General features: G+C 40.5%; 1 protein-coding gene across 3 annotated transcripts in view; it reads left to right on the plus strand.

Moving 5' to 3' along the window:
• tspan9a (tetraspanin 9a) overlaps window positions 1-21,096 on the plus strand; it is a 209,456-nt gene that overhangs the window by 13,284 nt on the left and 175,076 nt on the right. Inside the window, exons 1-2 of one of the 3 annotated variants that reach the window (XM_037768611.1) lie at window positions 5,184-5,198; window positions 16,148-16,206. The exons of 1 other annotated variant lie outside the window; for it this stretch is intronic. The gene's annotated coding sequence lies outside the window, so the exon portion shown is untranslated. Of the gene's footprint in view, window positions 1-5,183; window positions 5,199-16,147; window positions 16,207-21,096 lie in introns of those variants that run through there. One more of the 3 variants, XM_037768610.1, reaches the window with a different exon arrangement.

Consider the following 21,096-nt stretch of genomic DNA (forward strand, 5'->3'; position numbering starts at 1 on the left):
TCCCGTGTTAGCGTGGGTTTTCTCCAGGTTCTTACAGTCCAAAGACATTCAACTTAGGTTCACAATTGCCCGTGAGTGTGAATGGTTGTCTGTCTCTATGTGTCAGCCCTGTGATAGGCTGGCGACCTATCCAGGGTGTACCCCGCCTTCACCCAGTGTCAGTCCCTCCGCGACCCCTAACGGGATAAGCGGTTGCAGATGATGGATGGATGAATTGCCATGGAATGTAGTACAGACACTCACTGCACCTCATTCACAAACAGTGCGTATACGCACAATATACAGTATATGCACATCTGGGATTCATCATTAATTTCAGACCTGAATTTCTTCTGACAACTCCTCCTAACATCAGTGAGCGAGCGAACTCTGGCGAATGGGGCGTGAAAAATTGTCCAGATATACTACGGGCGATGTCACTCTCTATTACATAGAGAGAGATATTGATTTATGTCAGTTACTGTCAGCGTTGATTTTGATCAAAGAAAATAGGTTGGAGGTGCGCCAAACTTTGCATACATAGAGCCAAGGTGAGCGTTTCTTCTAGGAAGAGGTGTTACTCTGCAAACAAATTTAGAACTGCCTCAGACCATGTGCACTCATAAATGATGATGGCCCGGCTGGCTGTCTTAATGCAAACACAGACCTTTTAACTAAATGCTTCTCATATTAAAAAAGGCTTTAATAGACAACATCAAATATTGTCATAATTAAATTATAGCCTATTCAATATTTCAAAGCTTCTACTAAAGTTTTCGAATGAAGCTTCAAATGTCTGCTGTCATATTTTATGACGCCATAAATAAAATAGCAACAAATAGTTTTTTGACAGGAGTGAAAATTATGTTTTTGAAAGGCTAAATGCCAACAAATATGGATTGAATCAGAATATTTTATTTTATTATTTATTTTATTGTTGTAAATTCTGAAAATGTTGACATCTATCTTTTTTCAATAAATTTTGAGTTTTGGACTTAACAATGCTCTGGAGTTATTGGAAATGTTTGGATCACACGAGTCTGAAACAGTCCTACGCAGCCACCGCTGGAATCTAATTCTACAAATAGTATAACACTAATATTATTAGTGTAGCCTGATCTTTATCTGACACTGCAGAAATAGCCTGTCGGCTTTAAACATGGGCCTGTCAATTTAGAATGATTCTGAGTCACTAACATACGCACGGTGGTAAGAACAAAATTGGCCGGTGAGCACGTGACATGAATCAGACAGTCATGAATTGCATGAAGTGCACTTATTTTGTGTGCAAAGTAAGAACATTGCCACGCACATACTAATGAATGAGGCCCCAGAGCTTGAATCCTACCATCTTTGGAGATCTCCTGACTTTTCCTGTAGCGCAACCAGCAGGTTGAATTTTAATTTGTCCAATACTTTGGTTTATGGTCCAAAACGGCTAAGTACAAAACTAATGACATTCCCATCAGCCTTAACTGTAATTTGTGTTTTAGCAAATTAGCAAATGTTGTGCATGCTAACATACTTAACTAAGATGGCGAATATGGTAAAAACTTTACATGATAAACATCAGCATGTTAGCATCGTTATCGTGGCCCTGTTCCGACCTGGCATTAACATGCGTCCTGGGTGATCCGATCACAAGAACAGGTGTGAACGCACTCAAGACGCATTGAGGACGCATTGAGATCAGATTGCTCAGACCACATTCAGAGGTGGTCTGAGCATTCTTTTAGCAGTGTGTAGTGAATGTGTCCTGGGCCACATTAAGGACTGCCTACTCAACTGACGTCTCGCTTGGATCCTCGGATCACTGCGCTCCTCATGTGAATAGATAGGCAGACGCGAGCCTCGTGGCATGGAAACGGCTTCTGTACGCTATTATATCCTGTCGATACAACTTTATTTTATTAAAATATATCTTATCTACAAGCAACAGATACAGACTATCAGACTAGGCACAGGAAGTGCATTATTATCATATTGTTGGTGTTGTGTAGGTGTTTGTGTTCCGGTGTTCTGCACGGAGCTGACACCCGCCCGCTTGCTCTCTTAATAAAATGTACCCAAATTCATGCGGATATTACCACTGACATTCCTGTAATATTACATCACAAAGTCTGCTGTATTATCCATGTGTTTACTGCGTGTTTATTTGCATATAGAGCGGGGAAGTGAGATCGGATCACAAGTGATCACTCGAGATGCATTTAAATGTCAGATGTGAACAGATATACTTAGAGCTGTCCACTTGTGATTGGATCTCCCAAGACGCATATTAATGCCAGGTCTGAACAGGGCCAATGAGCATGTTGGCATTGCCTACACCATTAAAAAAAAAAAAAAAATACAGCCTCACTGAGCTGCTAGCATGGTTAGTTTTTCTCTGACTTGCTCAGCTGAAAATGGATGTCCTTGTATGACCCCTAAAAATACATGATAGGCCTATCTTCAAAGTGAACAGACTGAGAACAGATTGTTTTTGTCTACATGTACAGTGTATACTTTTGATAAAGACAGACACACAATGAGAGTGTAAGCATGAAACCAAGAATCTGAAACCAATAAACACTGAAAGTGAAAAAAGAATCGGAGAGGTTGATGAGTGACATGTGTTTATTTACCCGATGGAGGGCTGCAAGCAGATCCTTTTGCAAAGCTATCCCTGAGCTCGCACTTCCTGTAGTCTCTAACCTCAGAGACAGGACGGGAGACACAGTTTGACAAGTATGACGCTCCAAAGAGTATAGGTGACAGTTTAACCTTTTCACGTCAAAAACGGGCTTGGTGTGGATGTTTGATGGGTGTGATATTTTCATCTTGTCATTACATTTGACATGTTTTGACATTTTCTGAAAAAAAAAAAAATTAGGCATGAATACATTTCCCCCTAGATTAGAAGCCATTTATATAATTATCCATGTTCTGTTATTCCAGCAGTTTCCTAATTTCCTGCCGTGTTGTTTTTATTTACACAAAAGCAAAGCATTTCATGTTTATGTAAGAAGAGTGGAGTATTTATGCTGTGGTCCACTAACTGCATAATGGGCCAAACAGGCAGTTTGGGGATTTTGTAGATCTTGACCTTCAAAATGATGAGGAAACCATTTAGTGAAAGCACAAGAATGTACTGCAGCCTTATTAGTGTCTCCTGACTGATTTTTGATTTATCTGCAAAAAAGCTGCTATTTGGATATTGATGGAGCCATTAAATGTCCACGAAACAGTTTGAACCCAGTGACAGAAACTTTCCTTTGAAAATAAGCAATTAATTCCATTTAATTGAATGTCGAGTAAACCTCCAACAAGCCTTACCGTCTTTTTGTAGATTAAGATTTAATAGACTTCATCCTCCAGCTGCCACTTTGACACGTCTTTGTTTTCATATGAACTTTTTGTATGAACTTGTATCACCCATATGTAAGTCCAAACCCTGAGACATGGATGCCCGGTATCACCTGATATGTCCTTAGCGGTCTCATGCCTAACTGAATAGGAATAGTATTTGAGAAGCTATAATAGTCACATGTTTTGTGTGTACATCGCAGCCTTTTAAATTCCATACAGGCTAAGTTGTTGATTTCTGAGTGCTCAAAATGAAGAGGTGGATATCTCAGTTTCTTTTATTTTGTAGGATGCATTAAAATCTCCGAACGAGTGCTATTTTTAGAGGTAGTGATGCCTTTCGATTGAGGGCAATGAACCAGAGTATTGTGTTGAATAACTGGCACTTTCTCCACATTGTTGTCACAAAATGAGTTTCTTCAGCCAAGCATGCAGGGATACCACATACAAAAACCATATAGCACGGCAAATTGCACTTTTAATGCTCAAGCTAGACAAGCTCTCGGTTGGATTGTTGTGTTGAGGTTAATGGAAATGATGTTAAACTCTGCCTTTTTCCTTTTTGCCAAGGTTATTTAGAACATCTTCAGGCCATGCTCAGTTACCCAGGATGGTTTTAAATGGTTGGCTCGCCAAACAATTTAACACTCTCTCTCTCTAAATAAAACATCTTAGTGCATATTGTTGAAAGCTGCACTGAGCAATTTTGCACGCCGTTGGCTGCAAATGGTCACTGTTGAGAAACCTGACAGTGAAAAAAATGTGTTACATAATTTAAATAAACTGCACACGGTTCACTCATGTTTATAAATATTACAGTGTGCGATTTAATTATTTGATTTGATGATTCTGACTCTCTACTCTTGACTGCAAAAGAGAGGCAACATCAAATATATTAATATAAACCATTAGCAAGGTTACAGGACAACTGGTTTGCAGTAGAGACAGGCTAAGCTAGAAAGATGACAGCGTAGTTCGACAAATTTGACTGTTTTTATTTAAGACGGTTGTGACTTTGGGTAAATTGAGTGGTGCATTATTCCACAAAAGGCTTCCCAGGAGAGCTTTAAGTTTTGGGCTAGTTGAGTAAAATGCATAGGACTTAATACTTTTTTTATATATATGTTGATTTTGGACAAAAAATATTTTTTTCAATATCTGTATGATTTAGACTCATGTCACGTAGTGCCACAAAAGGGTGTCAAAGTCATATCCACGACGACCAGTAGCCTACCCCTCAAACCCCTTAAATGCAGAGGTGCAGTAGCTAATACTTTCAAGCTAACTGAGGTTATAGCTACACATGTTGACAGGAAAAGCTGCTGCTTGGTGCTCCAGAGGTCCCAATTCACAGATTTTAAGAAAGTAAGCATTACATATTTCTGTGATATGTTTATCAACATGTTTTATTTTAATATTTTGTGTGTGTGTGTAGCTAGTGGGAATGTTTTTATCCCATGTGGCGGACGAGACTGTCCCAAACAGGGCTAACTTACCTAGATAGCTGCTAGCAGGGCAAGAGTGAGCAGAGTGGTGTTGTGTTTCAGACTGGCAAGAAAGAAAGGTTGAAATTTGATTTTGTAGTTTGGCTAACTCATGGAAATAAAAAGAGCTATGCTAGTTAGCAAGCATGTATAATAGCAGAGCCTGTAACTGGAATATAGGGATGATTGCAGCCATCGTTAAGGTTATTAATTACACCTGTGCTTGTTCTGCTATGGTAAGTCAAGATGTTGTGATGAAGGCCTATTGGCAGCTGTTATTTCATCTGATAACACGTGGCTAAAACTGAGAATTCTGATGAGATTTCCATCTTTGTTTCTATCGAAGGGGACGAAAAGCATAATTTCAACAGCACTGACGTTCATGTGAAGGTAAGCCAATTCGGACTTTGAATTGAACTGTTGTTTAAATTAGAGTGACATAATTCAGTTTATGCGCAAAACTTTAGACATGTTATTTTGTGACTCCCATAGCATCCAATAAATCCCCCTAGAAAAGGAATTGCTGTGTAACTATTTTCTTAGGATGTGGTACAAATTTTAGAGAAAATTAAGACATTCTTCAGTTGGTACACCAATTAATTATTTCTAGTCATTGCATTCAGCTCCACATCTGTTTATAGACACGCATACAATTTAAAATATATGGAGAATAAAGTTTCAACTAATAGATATTCACTCAATTTTAAATGGAGCAGTTATTTTTGGGAAATTCCTCAGTCCATTTTTAAACTCAGTACGTCTAACGGCTGATATAATTGATAGAGATATGCATTTGCTACTTTTTCGATAAACATTTGAGCCATTTTTCAAGCAAAATGACCAAACTTTGCTTCTCAATTGTGAGGATTTTCTGCATTTCTTTGTCCGTGCAGTATGTGATGGTAATCTGAATATTTGGGTTCTGAATACACTGTATACTGAATGCAAACATCCCATTGCGTGATAAGAAAGGCTAGATTTACACATGCCTGAATCTGAATCTGTAGGGTGCTGACAGGCGTGTGAAGCACACAGGAGGTTCTTGTTCTTCCAGTCCTGGCCCACGAATTGCTTGGCATTCGTTGAAATGGCGCAGCCTGCTTGACCCATGAACCTCTTCCCTCCTTCTCTCTTCGCCTTCTCTCCGAACACCACTGGAGGGCGGTAACAGGGGACCTCTCCGCCCCTGCTCTCTGAGCCTGTTTGACACATGCATTCACATATTTTGAGAGATCCGGTTTAACATGCAAATCAGATGGACCCAGAGCTTGCATGCTGAATAGTCTGGCTTACACTCAGCTCACTCAGAAAGCAGTTTTCAGGTTCACGATTGGGGCTACAAATTGGACACCAGTGAACCGTGTGAATGTACTCATTGTGGGTTTTGGGGACACTTGATGAAGTGGAGGTGCGTTTTTAAGATCTGCATAATACTTTTCGGAGAGAAGACAAAAATGGTAGCCACAGCAGGTCAAACAGGGTGGCACTGGTTTCTGCCTGAACTGTGTGAAAGTTCTTGAAGGAGAGAGTTCACAGACGTATTTCCACGAGTTTTGTTCTTCTTTTAGACACTGTGGTTGGGAGTGAAGTCCCATGTTCCTGACTGACCACACTGACTAGACTCTGAGCTCACTGACTTAAGCTCTCCGCTGTGGGAGTGCTGCTAGTCCAAGTTCTGACTGATACAGCCCATGTCGGATGAGATTGTTATTGTCTCAGTGCAGCAAACAGGGGAATACTGCGTGTTGTAACTTTAACATATTTCTTACATTGGGTTTCTTTCCAGGAAGATGTGGGTGTAAACAGCCTAATATAGCACTCCTTAAGAATCCAGACTGCTGCTCTGTGTATTTGAGTTTTCTGGGATTGCCTGTAAGCATGAAATTGGCTCCGTGGCGGGCAGGCCTGTCTAATTGTAAATCAGAGGAATTCGATTTCCATTATGACTGTGAAGCCTGAGAAGAGATAACAATTACAGGAGTGTGTGCAGTATTTGTCTCCATGGCTCTCAGAGTTACAGAGCACACATTGACCCTTAGTAATGAGTTCATACGAATAGATGTTTTTTCTTGGTGTTCAAAGGCAAATCAAGCTTTGGCAAGGCAATTTGTGTGGTTTGACCATAGACTGTATATATGGATCGACGACGCGTCTCCATTTCTTCCCACTGTACAAAAGTGAAACCAAAATATTCCGGATAAGGGAGCTGCCATCTTGAGATTTTGACTTCACTTGGAGCCAGAGTCTGCGCAGTAGTGATCGTGGAACTGGAGCCGTGGTATCAAGGTTCCGCCCACACACCTGCCCGAGCCAATCACGAGCCGAGCACGGTTGCAGCTTGTTAGCATGAGCCATCTAGCTGCTACGATAGCACCACGGTAGCTGTTTGGCTAGAAAGTCACAACAACTAACCATAATATCTCTCTAACTACATTTATGATCAAATTGACACGTGCTATTGCCATCTTCACACACCCGCCTGAACAAATCGTGAGCCGAGCATGGCCGCAGGTTGTTGATAAACGAGTATCACAGTCGCCAATCATGACGTCTCACCCTGTTTTTATAGGATCAAATAACTAACTCAAACCCAAGTTATCAGAAAAATGAACACTTAAACATACATCAGCGTGATAAGAACTACATAAAATGACAGAAACCATCTTTAGGAAAAATTGATTTGACATGTACTTTGACTTTTTAGTTTGGTCCATATCCCATCCGCTAACATGGAGCGGGCGGGATTAATGACCTATACTGCAGCCAGCCACCAGGGGGGCGATCGAGATGTTTTGGTTTCACTTTTTTGGGAGCTGTCATGTCGTCCATCTTTATAGACAATCTATAGGTTTGACAGCCACAGTAGCGATATTTCTCATGCCTTATTCATATACCAATCATATAAATGGATGAATGATGTTTACAGATGTGTTTTCTAACCTCTCTTTCACAACCAAACTGTGATGACAACTCTTATAAACAATCAAAGGACATTAACTGGCATCATGAAAGACGCAGCACTGCACTGAATCATATCCAGGTTTTGCACAATAGTTCCCTTGTCAAACCCAGTTTCCACTGCTTACTGACGTTTGTTCTGATGATTGGGTTTGTGGTGGTGGAGTTGGGCTGCTGTCAGCGTCACAGCGCTTGGTATAGGCCTGACTGAAGGATGTGGTTGAGGCATAACACTGAGACACAGTGGGAGCTTTTCAACAACTTCCCCATCCCTCCTGGGTAATCCGTGCAGAGTGGTAATCCCTTAAGGAGGACTTGACTCAAGACTTGGCTCCTCCTGAATCGGGGTAACTGTTAATGTCCCACGAAACCAATAGCAGTTCCCATCACTGTGTGCATACATGTTCCCATTTACTGCCTAGCCTCACTGTTTAATAATGCCATTTGGCTGCCTCATGTGCTCAGTGCATTCATAGCTATGTGTGATTTATAGGTCCATTATAAATCAAGTCAAGATGTATTGAACTCTGAGGCATTATTAGTTCCAGCCAATCTGATAGATCCACCAATTGAATTGTCTTATTTTTTACTGGTTTATAATAGAAACGGCACATTGCTTCACTTATGCCAAGCCTATAGAATCTTTCAGGGTACCTGCATGTCCAAGAAAATCCTTAATCAACGTATGTATGATTCCTTGGAAGGAAAAACAAAACATACTGCATCTAGATTATCATAAGCACTTTTTCCTTTATACCCAGGTACGATACAGTATATCTGTATATATATTTATATCAGTTTGGTTCTATAGCCTGGAAGATTTTTTCACCAAACTAACTGCAGCTGCTTTTTATTAACTGTGTTACCAAAAGAATGTTTGGGTCCGTGTGTTTTTTATTTGCCGTATTATTTTATCCAAACATATTCTTCTCATTAGGGATCACTTCTGTTTCAAATCTGCTAGTTTCATTTTTTTTTAAATGGTAAATACTGGGTATTAGCCCGAAAACATCTTAGATTGGTTGGTTTTGAATCTCTACCAACTTTGTGATTTTCATAGTGAAAAATAATAGGCAGGCCAACAACTGTTTTACAAATATAATTCTGCTGTGTTTGATCTGATATAGCAGCGGTTATTCTATGTATTGGTGATATTGAGCATTATATAGATGACCATAATACTGAACAATAGCAGTATGGAAATTTTTTTGAAAATCTTCTTTCTACTGCACTAAAACATTGTCGATCAATAATTAAATATGATTACTTTACCTAGTATTGAAGTTATCCACAGTGTAGCGTGTGTTTGGCATGTCGATAGATTGTAGCAGATGAGAACGAGAGAACATCGCTATTAAATCTTTTGCTTTGCTATAAAATCTGAACTTTGAAATGTCACTTTGCGCATATGTGGCAGGTTTGAAAGGCAGTTAACAATCATCATAAACCACAACAATCTTTAATCATAGAGTTTTAAACACTTCAAACAAATGTGCGTGTAAATAACCAAGTTGCTGAGTCATGAGGTCACTTAGTCCTCAAGATGTTTTTGCACATGACAGTAAGGCTGCAGCTAATAAAAAGCTCATATTAGCAAAGATGCTATCGACATGATCAGACAGAAAGGTCTAAAATGCTCACAACACCGACAATTTTATAGTTTTACTACTTTTCTTTTTGAAATGTCTTTGTTTTCCTGGTTTAACAGCGTGTAATTTGTTAATAAACCCTTTCATTTCATGGTCGTATCTAAAAGGTGACCTGCAAATTGCGAAAACTTGCAAAAATTCTTGCGAGACTCACTGCCTGACGACCCATCCTAACCTTAACAATACCTAACCTTTACTATTCAATGTCAATGCTTAACCTTAACTATTCGAGGTCAATGCCTAACCTTAGCTATTCGAGGTCAATGCTTACCATAACCATTCGAGGTCAATGCCTAATCCTAACCATTCAATATCAATGCCTAACCTTTACTATTCAATGTCAATGCTTAACCTTAACTATTCAAGGTCAATGCCTAACCTTAACTATTCGAGGTCAAGGCCTAACCTTAACCATTTGAGGTCAATGTCTAACCTTAACCATTCAAGGCCGATGTCTAACCTTAACCATTCGAGGTTAGTGTCTAACCATAACCATTCAAGGTCAAAAGCCTAACTGTAACCATTCAAGATCAATGCTTAACTTTAACCATCTTGCGAGAGTTTTGCAATTTGCATGTTACCTTCTAGAGACGACTGAATTCAACTCTATCCCATGCTAATTGGTCCACTTTTGCACACTTATTCTGGATCAAAACTACAAAAATGGATATTTTTTATCTTCGTCCTATTTCTAAAATGTAAACAGTTACCAAACATACTTGTCATTCTTTCCCCCATTTGCACATAGTCTCTAGAAAAACCTAAGGGGATTTAAAATGGATTGTGCAGCATTTTACTATGCAGATGTGTAGGCAAGCCAGTAAGCTTTAGGAGGCGTGTTGATCAGTAACAGCTGTGTGAATGTTCTCTTTGTGCTGCGCTACGTTGTTGAACAAATGTTGGATCCTGAAGGCCTTGATAGAAACATTAGTAGTGTCACAGCAGGCCAATGTAATGCTGAGTGACGTTCCAGTATGACTGAGGGTTTTCACAGTGAGAAGTTCAGATGGACCAACCGGGTCAGTGTAATGTCAGTCTGCCTTGAGGCTGACAGGTCTGTTGTTTCTTACAGAGGTCATGAGTGGCTTCGGGCATCTATTGGGTATTTCCTGTTCAACAGCCTGACCTGCTGTAACCCCGTCTTGTGATTTTCCCCCCTGCCTCACATACCCATGGATGTATTGGACAAACTGAATATGTCAGTAAAGCTGCTGCAGCATGCGATCCAAAAGGCCATATGTTCTGAGATGCAAGTGCAGTTGCTAAAGTTAGTAATCGTATTTCTCTGGTTGCACTCTCTGCATCATGATCAATTATTTACGGAAAGAAAGTTCCCAGTAATTGATGTAAGTTGTATGTCGGTCGTGCGAGTGCTTAAAGCTGCCAAATCCTTTCAGTGATTGATCACCACCGCCACATTTGTGTTGGTGTTCATCCAAAGCTGTGTGTGTGTGTGTGTGTGTGTGTGTGTGTGTGTGTCCAAGCCTCCTCTCTTGGCGTTGACTGTGTGTCATTAAAAATGGAAAGCTTGGCTACTTAATAAAAAAAAAGCCCTAACTGCTCTTTGAGTGTAAATCACTGTTTTGTGTTTCCTTTATAGCTCTCCATCTTGTACGCAGGAACACACACTGTTGAAGAGAATGCACATTTAGCAGTGGTCAAACTATAACTATTTCATGTATTACATTTATGGCTGTATTATGTATATCAGATCCCCATACAGCAGCTCTTTGTGTGTTTGTATTTGACAATCTGATCAGGATGCCTGCCTGGTAGAATATAAATAGAGTTTTATCTCGCCTGATTCAGTCTTCCTGTTTGGAACGTGGACTACTCCCGAGGCTACAGCGCTGTCTGGGCCAGCCTGGCCGCACTGCAGCACTTTCTCAGGGTAAAATGTCAGTCCTAACAACCTCAGACGTGCAGGCAGACCAGGGGGGCACGCAGGGATTCAGTAGGCTTGGATGCAGATAGTTTGGGAGGTGGGGGGAAATAAACAGTGGCTACATAGCAGTAGCTAAGCAGGGGGAAAGAAAGGCAGGCAGATCCTCCACTGATCACTGAAGGCCCTATTACACAATGACCAGATTTACTCTAATTGTATACACTTGTAGGTAGCTAAATGGAGAAAATGGAATAGTGGTTAAATGTAGTACTCCGTGGTTACCATTTATTTGTAATTATCACTATTTTACCATTTTGATTGATAAATATATGTATTAGGGCTGCAACCATAGACTGTATATAAGAAGTGGAAGTAGTCACCATGACGTCACACATTGGTTTGTGGACTGCCTTTTTGATGCCCCGAGTTCGTCATTTTGGTCGCCATGTTATTTTGCAACGACAAGTGACACGAGAGGGTGGAGCAACCGAATGCCGAAAAAGACATTTTCAGGCGACCAAAAGTGTTATAGTTAACTTTCATGAACTGAACACACACTGTGAAAGGGTTAAAGCTGTAAGATGAAAACATGGACAACTCCCGGACAACGCTGTGGTAGCGCCCTGGAAATCATAGTATAGCCACGCCCTAAAGCATACCATGCTTTATGGTCTATTTGACTCTAAATAGGACCATAATTTACTAAATGAACATCATGCTGTATTGAAGATGACTTGAAACTAGCGATTGAGACCATAAACTCATGTTTACAATGTTTACTGAGGTAATAAATCAAATAAGAAGTAGGGTCATTTTCTCATAGACTTCTATACAATCAAACTTATTTTTGCAACCAGAGGAGTCGCCCCCTGCTGGCTATTAGAAAGAATGCAAGTTTAAGGCACTTACGCATTGACTTCACTTTTCAGACCTTGGAGTTGCCCACTGGCTGCAACTGACGATTATTTTCTTTATTGATGAATCTGAAGATAATTTTCTTGATTAATCAATTTTCTTTTGTCTATAAAATGTTAGGAAATAGGGAAAATGCCCATCACAACTTCCTAGAGCTCATGGTGACGTTATCAAATGTCCCATTTTGTCAAACAAACAATTCAAACCCAAAGATATTCACTTTACTTTCAAGTAAGAGATATAAAAAGCAGGAAATTCTCACATTGGTATCAGAAATTCTTTTGTGTTTGTGCTTTAGAAATGACTTAAATGATAGATATATATTATAGATTAGTTGCTGACTATATTTCTGTCGATTGACGAAATAATTGATCGACTAAATTGTTTCAGCTCTAGTTTGTGTGTCTCCCACAGAATTTAACTTGATGAATAAGCAAAATAAAAAAAAAACTATACTTTGAACTACAGAGTCATCAAGATGATAAACCCACATAACATTAATTTCATCCTACTCTATTTTGAAGTTTTAGTTCCTTTCTTCTACCTGTATGTTGGTGTGTTTGGATAGAAATGAGATATAATATTCAGATTCATTCTCTCAGTTCTTTATGTGTTGTGAAAGTCTTGCTGGCAGATTCCAGTGTCAGAGAAATTGAAAATGAAAGATTGATGGGCAAGGCCTAAAAATGAGGCAGGCCCTTGGGATCTAGAGAAGGGAGAAAAGAGAGGCATGAAGGGAGAGGCAGTACTAAGAATATACCGGAGGAGCTTCTCACGCTCTTGCCTTCATCACGAGCAGCTGAAACCTCAAGAGGATATCCCACAGACCTGCATACTGGACTCATTTATACTGAGAGCTAGGAGATCCAACTTTCATCCAGAGTGCTGTTAGTGTTATGAAATCACTCCAACTGCACAAGCATCCCCATGTCAAACTCTTAATGTCAAAGGATCCTTGAAATGATCAGCAATGATTAGTAAAGGTGCAACTGAAAGTCAGGCATCCAGGTGTCTCTTCTGATGTGCAAGTATAGCCATCTTTGACCTGCCTCAAGTTGAGATGTTGTACCGGAGCTCAGCTGAGCAGACAAACTGTCAGGGTCCTTCTTTACACATCACATATTTCAACGTGAATGCCAAACTTGCATCAAGTGAAGATTGCAGTGCACGGCCAAAGGGCAGTGTTTTTTTTCCTTTTTTTTTGTCATTATGCGAAGGGGCTGCTTCAGATGTTTGACTTCCTTTGATATTTCAATCCACAATGTCAGATATCCAACAAGGATGCCTTTTTAAAAGACAACATATGAGCCTGGTGGTGTGTATTGTAGAGTCACATTTCATAATTCAGATCTTAGATGAATTCTGCCCTGCAGCCCCAAATCAATCAGCTCACAGATTCTAGATTAGATGTTCTCAGAGGTCTGCTAAGCACTGGCTCCAAAAACAAAAAAGCAGTCGGGTGTTATTTTCTCATTGTTCTTTGAGGAAAAGAAAACACTTTTCTTTTTTTAAACCACACATGGTAGCTTGAAAACGTAAAAGGGAAATGTCAGTTCCTGGCCTTATTACGTGTTCCCCACATGATTATAGTGTTGAAGCCACAACAAAAAATTACATCTAATGACTTGCTGACTTTGCTAACATTTGCCCCGTTGTTTCATTCTTTCCCTGCCTTTGCCCTCATATTTAGCTTTCATCCTATGCATCCCCTCCTGCTCCCCTCTTCTTCCTCTTTATTCTAATATTTTGTCCTTCCATAATTCATCCCAGGCATCTGTCTTATATCAGAACTAGACATCATAAAGTTAAGTAGAGCACCTTCCCTGACTTTGTGGTGGCATGCCTGCCTGACCAGAAATTCAATGAGCGCCTGCAGGTTGTAGACACGCTCGGCACCGTCAGAGGCCACTGGATCTGGTTTTTGGGACTGGCTGACATCGTTTGGAAGCGAGTTCCACAAGAAAGCAGACCGAGTGGCTGTGTGGTGCAGAGCCTGTCAAAGCACACACAGTAGCCCGTGGTCTGTGGTTTAGTGTGAGCTCATAGGACAGATTCTGGTCTCGTCTGTACTGTCAACCTGGAGTTTCTCCACATAGACACTGATTCGTGAACACAGTATACTGCTACGCTCATTATAGGACACCTAATGTAGGAAACACACTGCGATTTACTCATCTTAGCATGTTTAAAATAGCTGTCTGTGACTATGATTATCAGGCAGTTGGACTATGTGATGTTGTGACAGCTAGTTATATCCATAGTGGTCAGAAATAGCATCACTGGCATGCTTGGCAAGTCTGTGGCATGGTCTATAATTTTCCTGACAGTTCAGTGCATACTGCCATCTCCAATGGCAAAGATTTGTCCAGATGCTACATTTGTGGTCAGTAGTAATGGCCCTGCCTCATGAGGAGGCTGTGTATTGGTCATCTGGCTTTGTGTGTCATTACTAGATGTCATTGTAGCACTGTGTTCAATAGGCACATTTTAATATCCATATAGACCACTGACAGCTGTTTTTTGGGGTTTTGTGTTGAACAGCATTCACTATTCCACTCTGGTGCTCTGTCGTTCCAGCCCGTTCTCATTCCCAGGGCTTCAGATACTGAGGCTTTGTCACGCCCATCGACGTATGATACCAACGCACAAGACACCCAATTAGCGTCTGTATGAAACGCACCAGGCGTTCCATTAACTACAATGTAAACCCATTTGCGGTAATAGACCCCTTTTCTGTTAGTGAACATGATGACGTATTTTGTAGATGGAGCCGTAAGTGGGGGCAGAATAATTTTCCGTTAGTTAACACTGGCTAGTACGATTTGTTGGCTTGTTTTTTTTTAACAAGGGCTGAAGAAAACATGAGTTTCTCTCAATATGTTCCGTTTCTCATTCTCTGGGACCACGAATGTTAGTTGAGAAAGTTAACATTAGCCAATGGGACCAGATTAGCCAACCCCTACACTGCTGATGGGCTAATGTTACTTCGGGAGGAGAGGACAACTGGCAGTGTTGTAAAGACAAATTGAGGGCGTATAAATCTTTGGATGCATATAGTTAACTATCCTTCAATAAAGTCAGTCAAAAAGAGAGTCGTACAATATCGGCAAAGAGTTTCAGAGATGGAGAGAAAAGGTTACCTATAGTTTAGCTATTTGCTGCGGTTAGCAGGAGGTTAAACTATTAGCAACATTTTCTCTCCATCTCTGAAACGCTTCGCCGAAATTGTTGCTTTCCAGATCTCAAATATATGCAATATTGGTTTTTGGCAACCAACCACACAGTGAGATACATTTTAGATGTGTAACTTCAGCCCACTACTCTAAGGTGCTTCATGTTTGCGTCCAGTCTTCCCTTTGTTTGGCCTCCAGCTAACACCGTGACGTAATCATGATGTTGGCTGTAAAACGGTCTATATTGAACGTTCAGAGAAAGACCTCCGGGAGTGTGGTGACGTAGGTTAAAGATCGAAAAAAATACATACTCGGCTGATGAATGGGTCCAACAGTCATAAGGCTTTCATCCAGGAGACCGCTGTTTTGTGTCCCGTGAGTTAAGTTTCACTTTCATGTTACAAGCAGTTTGTTAAGTCTCATTTTCACTTCACAAATGTAATTTTAAGCCCAACCATGTTGTTTTTTCCTGAACCAAAATAAGTGGTTTTGTTGCCAAACCTAAAGTGACGAACAAGGAGCGTGGCAAATCGCCAGTATTTGACAAGTTGGGATGAGGACATGTTGATCGTTAACAAGCTCACGTAACTTCCATAACTCTCATACAGCTCTGTCATTCTCCAAACATCTACTTTTTAACAGCCCGCTTTTTTACCTTTGCGTGCCATCATCATTCTGTAAAGTTTTTTTTACAATTAGCAGTTGATTTTAATCCAAGGAGTCATTCTCAGTCCCTGTTTTTCTTCCTCTGTTTGACAGGCTGTCACAGGCGAGCCGGAGAGAGCCCACTGCCTCTGTTTCCGACCACATCTGAGCCGGTGAGAAATTACGCCATGTTCCACCCCGCTTGGTTTGTAGTTCCAGCCTCAGGATGGCCTAATTCTGTCTTTATCCTATCAAACTGCAATCACTGCTAAGTGACTTGTTTGTTTGCAAAAGATTTCTCTCAAGTGATGTCGATGGACCCTCTTCCTTTGGGTCACTTGGTTTGACACGGGTTTTTTGAGAATCAAGAGTGGATGTGCTCATGGATACGGTTGAAGTCAGGAAACTCAGGAAATGATGATGTATTAAAGAATGAGATAGATGGGGCTAAGTCACGCAGCTTCTGTCTTCTATAGTGGGTAGTAGTGGGTATTTCCCAGTTTGCTCAGGGGTGTATATTAGACAATAGACCTTCCAGGGAACTAAATTACAGATTGTTCAGGGCTGACTAGCTGCTCTGGTATGGGTGTGCTTCCTGTCCAAATACCTCCAAACCTAGGGGTGGGCGACTACAGGAAATTGCTCCTTATGCATACACACACACACACACACACACACACACACACACACGCACACACAAACGCTCACACACAAGCCCTTTGCCTTAAATCTTAGGGACATAACCTGCATGACCTCCAGCGTTGCCTGTACCAGTAATTGGTTATAGGCATAAATTATTTTGGACCATACGGGCTGCAGACACACATGGAAAAGCACCCAGAATTCCCTCACAGTATGTGGTCACCAAGGTCACACTGCAAGAATAGTGAGCAAAATAGTGTCTATCTTCTTCTATTTTCATTTGTCTCCTTTAAGTATGCGTCTCAAAGAGCCATTTTGCTATCATATCTGTGGAAGTTTGGAAGTTATGTCAAAAAAGAGTTTTCAAACATACCTATTATTGGTCATGTAAATGTAATTGTCCTGCTTACTACACATGATTATGCTGTTGACGCTGTATTACAACAGCAGTGGCTCTGCATCACATATATCTCAGTATGCTAATGTATGTGTCAAAGTTTATGGAGTAAGTGTTTATGCTTGTCTGACATGTGCGAAGATAACATTGCAAGTACTGTCTGCTATTTGTAAAGGACTCAACTTTTTGAATAACGGACCCCTGTTAGACTGCTTGTATCTGAATATCTGTTTTTTATGTATAATGCAGTCATGCTGGTGTTCAATCGATGCAGTTCAGCTCTAAGCTATATTGTGCTTGCGGAGACACGTGCTTGAGCATGTTTGGAAGCACACATCAGCAGCACAGATAGAAAACTACAGGAGAGACAGTGTTTTCATTCAGCCCAGCATGCAGCAGTCATTTTGTGTGTTATCTTCACATCGAGCTGGCCTTGAACTTAAGCTGAGACGGCCTCTGGTTAAAAAAAATGGTGAGGATCAACAGCGGCCATTGACTGGCTCATGTCTTAACTCATGTATCTCCTACAATAGTAGCATTTATTTGATACCATGGCAAGTAACAAAGAGCCCATTAAAGCTGAAGTTGGTAACTTTGAGCAAACATGATAAAAAAGTTATTTTTATAAAAGGGTCACTATATCCAGACAGTAGTGCACGAGACTGATAATATGTGAAAAACATGATGTTCCTCTGTGTCCTCCTGTGCTCCTAATGGTAATAGAGGTCGACTGATAGTGGATTTTTAAAGTCTGCTATAATAAGGATAGGTTGGAGCAGGAAAAAGCCGATAGCTGATTAATTGGCCCATATCTTCTTTACTCCTGCAGCAGCCTAGATGGCTACTTTTGCATATTTTTAAGTAAATCGTTTTTTTGTCACTCCGAATTTAATAATTCGTAAGAGAATATCCTGAAGTGTGATTTGGTGGATTACATCATTGGAAAATGTTCTATTTGTTTGCAATGGCCGATGTGCTGTTCTGTGCCTTACAGTATGACTGGCCAGGATTACTTCTGTTGCTCGTCTCGTAGATTGTTGAATGCCACTCTTGCAAACCATTAATGTTCGTGCATATTCCCGGAGTAAGGAGGATCCTTAAAGTGGCAGTGGGCAGAATATTTTTGGCATCATGGGGCAGACAATTCTATGATAACCTTTCAGCATATTGTAATTCAAGTGTTCTGACAGAAAACTAGACTTCTGCACCTCCTCTTGGCTCTGTTTTTAGGCTTTAAAAAATCTAGCCCGTGACGGGAGACTTTGGCCAATCACGTGTGATTTCAGAGAGAGAGAGCGTTCCTATTGGCTATGCTCCGGCTGGTGGGCAGTGCTTGGTATTTCCTCAATTGATCTCAGCATGGCTGCCGGGTCACAAACTTTCTCATTTGACAGCTAAACAATACACTACAAGATGTTCCTGAAAACATCTGAGGCGATAAATAGGCATGACAGTAACAGAATATTGATTCATATTTGATCAGCGCTGCCTAGTTTGACAGTTTGATCGGAATTCACAAGTTTCGCAGGCAGTGATTAACAGCTGGCCAGAGACTGCTCGGCTCTGATTGGTTGTTTTTGTTCGGCCGCGGTGTAAACTTGCAAATGCCATTAGGATCACTATGGGGAGGCAGAGCAACATGATGACCATCTGTGACAGTTTTATAAAAATAGCTTTTTTATCATATTTGCTCAAAATTACTGACTGCAGCTTTAATAATGTGTGTACAAAGGGAAAATACCACGACTATAGCACGCATCAGTTAGGCTACGCAACACTGTGCAACACCTATTATTAGAAACACCATAACAACTACACAAAATACATCGTCGACATGAGGGGGTGTAAAAACAACTAAAACAGTCACTGAACATTTCAATATGAAGTATGCTTTATTGTACTGATGTATTGCATAGCCTTACATCTTACAGGTGCTTCTATTTTTCTGGTAACTCAGAGCAGATTCAAATTTAAAATATGAACCCTAAATAACCTCTGTCTTAAGTCTGAATGAGGTGTGCTAACATGTATAAGGCAGCAGTCTAGATCATGACTATCCATGTAGAACCGGCACCACCAGGTGCCAGCAAGCACAGAGTGTGAGAGCTGGCTGCTGCTTTTTATTCTGGGTCACGCTGTTCGGGACGAGGTACCCCGTCGGCATTAAGCAGCAGCGAAGCCTCTAAGGGTCCTCTGCTCCAAAAACTCTGTGTTCCTTAAATGTTCTGAGCTCAGGTCAAACACTTTGATTCTAATCAGGCTCAGCGGCTTCAGCTTCACTTGGTCAGTGATGTCAGCGGACTGTGCGGTGTGGCAGCGACCTCTGGCAGGCACTGTGGGATCTGCAGTCAGAAGCAAGACATCTGTTCGTGTCCAGATGTATTCTTTTTTAAATAGTGGCATAGTTGCAGAGGTGTTTACAGTTTTTAGCTGTTTCTAAGGGAGTCATGAAGGCGTCTCACATCAACCACAATACAGAGAAAAGTTTCAGCTGCAACTGTACAATGTTGCTCTTTTCTATTTCAATTCAACGGCGGTAACATCTGGGCCCTCAGTTAGCACCGAGTAATAAGGGAGGTCGTCCATAGAGACAGGCTGGTCTGGACAGGCTTTTTTTAAAGGGAAAAAAGGGAAATTAATAGCCCACGGTGTCACTATAAATCTCTGCAGCAGGGTAGATGCTCAGCTTCAGGAGAAGCTCTTTTTCTGTCACGCCTATTCACTTTGCTTTTTAAATTCTGCTCACCATTTTCTCCTGTAGAGGGGTCTAACAAGGACAAGAGTTAATACATTCAGAATGAATTCCTTCACTCGGTGGTTTAAATTGCCTCTCTTCCTCAATTGGTCTAATAAGGGAAATCCTTTTTATCTTCTTCTGCCAATTCAATGCTTTACTGAAACTACTTCTGATACTTGAGATGAAATCTAAATTGTACATCTTCAGTGGTGTATGTGTGAGCACAGGTGTTTATAGGGCCACTGCCAGCTGGTGTGATAGTGTGTTTCTTTATGTTAAAGTGTTCTTATGGTTCTGCTCCACTTGCAGCTCAGGTTTCATTTTGTGCCATTCACAAGTGACAATGTTATTCCACAGTTGGGAACTGACAATATTGATTAAATGAGGATCGGAAAATAGGATGAATTTTGTGAAAGTTTAGCTTGTAGTTCTGACAGTAATTATTAGTGACAAGTGGTTGCTTCACCTAGTTTATGTTTTTTTTTCTATGGCTGTCAAAGTTAACACGATTATTATGTGTTAATGCTGATTAATTTTAACACCACTAACTTCTTTAACGCATTAATGCAAATTGCAATATTTAAGTTGTAGCGGGATCCCTTTTAAAGCAGCTAGAGTGTGGATACTGGCATCATATGAAACTAAAAAACATAAGGAATCCATAAACATGTCATAGTAGCATGTCGCAAAAGAGGTTAAATAACTAAGGCTAAATGTTGGCAAGGAAAAACTGGCATGTACATGTTCAAAGGGGTCCCTTGACCGCAGACCTCAAGATATGTGAATGTAAATGGGTTCTATGGGTACCCACGAGTCTCCCCTTTACAGACATGCCCACTTTATGATAATCACATGCAGTTTGGGGCAAGTCATAGACAAGTCAGCACACTGACACACTGACAGCTGTTGTTGCCTGTTGGGCTGCAGTTTACCATGTCATGATTTGAGCGTATTTTTTATGCTAAATGCAGTACCTGTGAGGGTTTCTGGACAATATTGTCATTGTTTTGTGTTGTTAATTGATTTCCATTAATAAATATATACACACATTTACATAAAGCAGCATATTTGTCCACTCCCATGTTGATAAGAGTATTAAATACTTGACAAATCTCCCTTTATGGTACATTTTGAATAAAATGTGTGATCAATTTGGGATTTATCGTGATTAACTATTTTAATCGAGTGACAGCCCATTTTTTTTCTGATAAAAAATCAATTGGCAATGACTGATTATGTCATTAATAAAGAATGCTGATCAGTACCTCATTGATCGGAGCATCTCTA

This window comes from Sebastes umbrosus, chromosome 4 (assembly GCF_015220745.1).
Source record: "Sebastes umbrosus isolate fSebUmb1 chromosome 4, fSebUmb1.pri, whole genome shotgun sequence".
NCBI lineage: Eukaryota > Metazoa > Chordata > Actinopteri > Perciformes > Sebastidae > Sebastes > Sebastes umbrosus.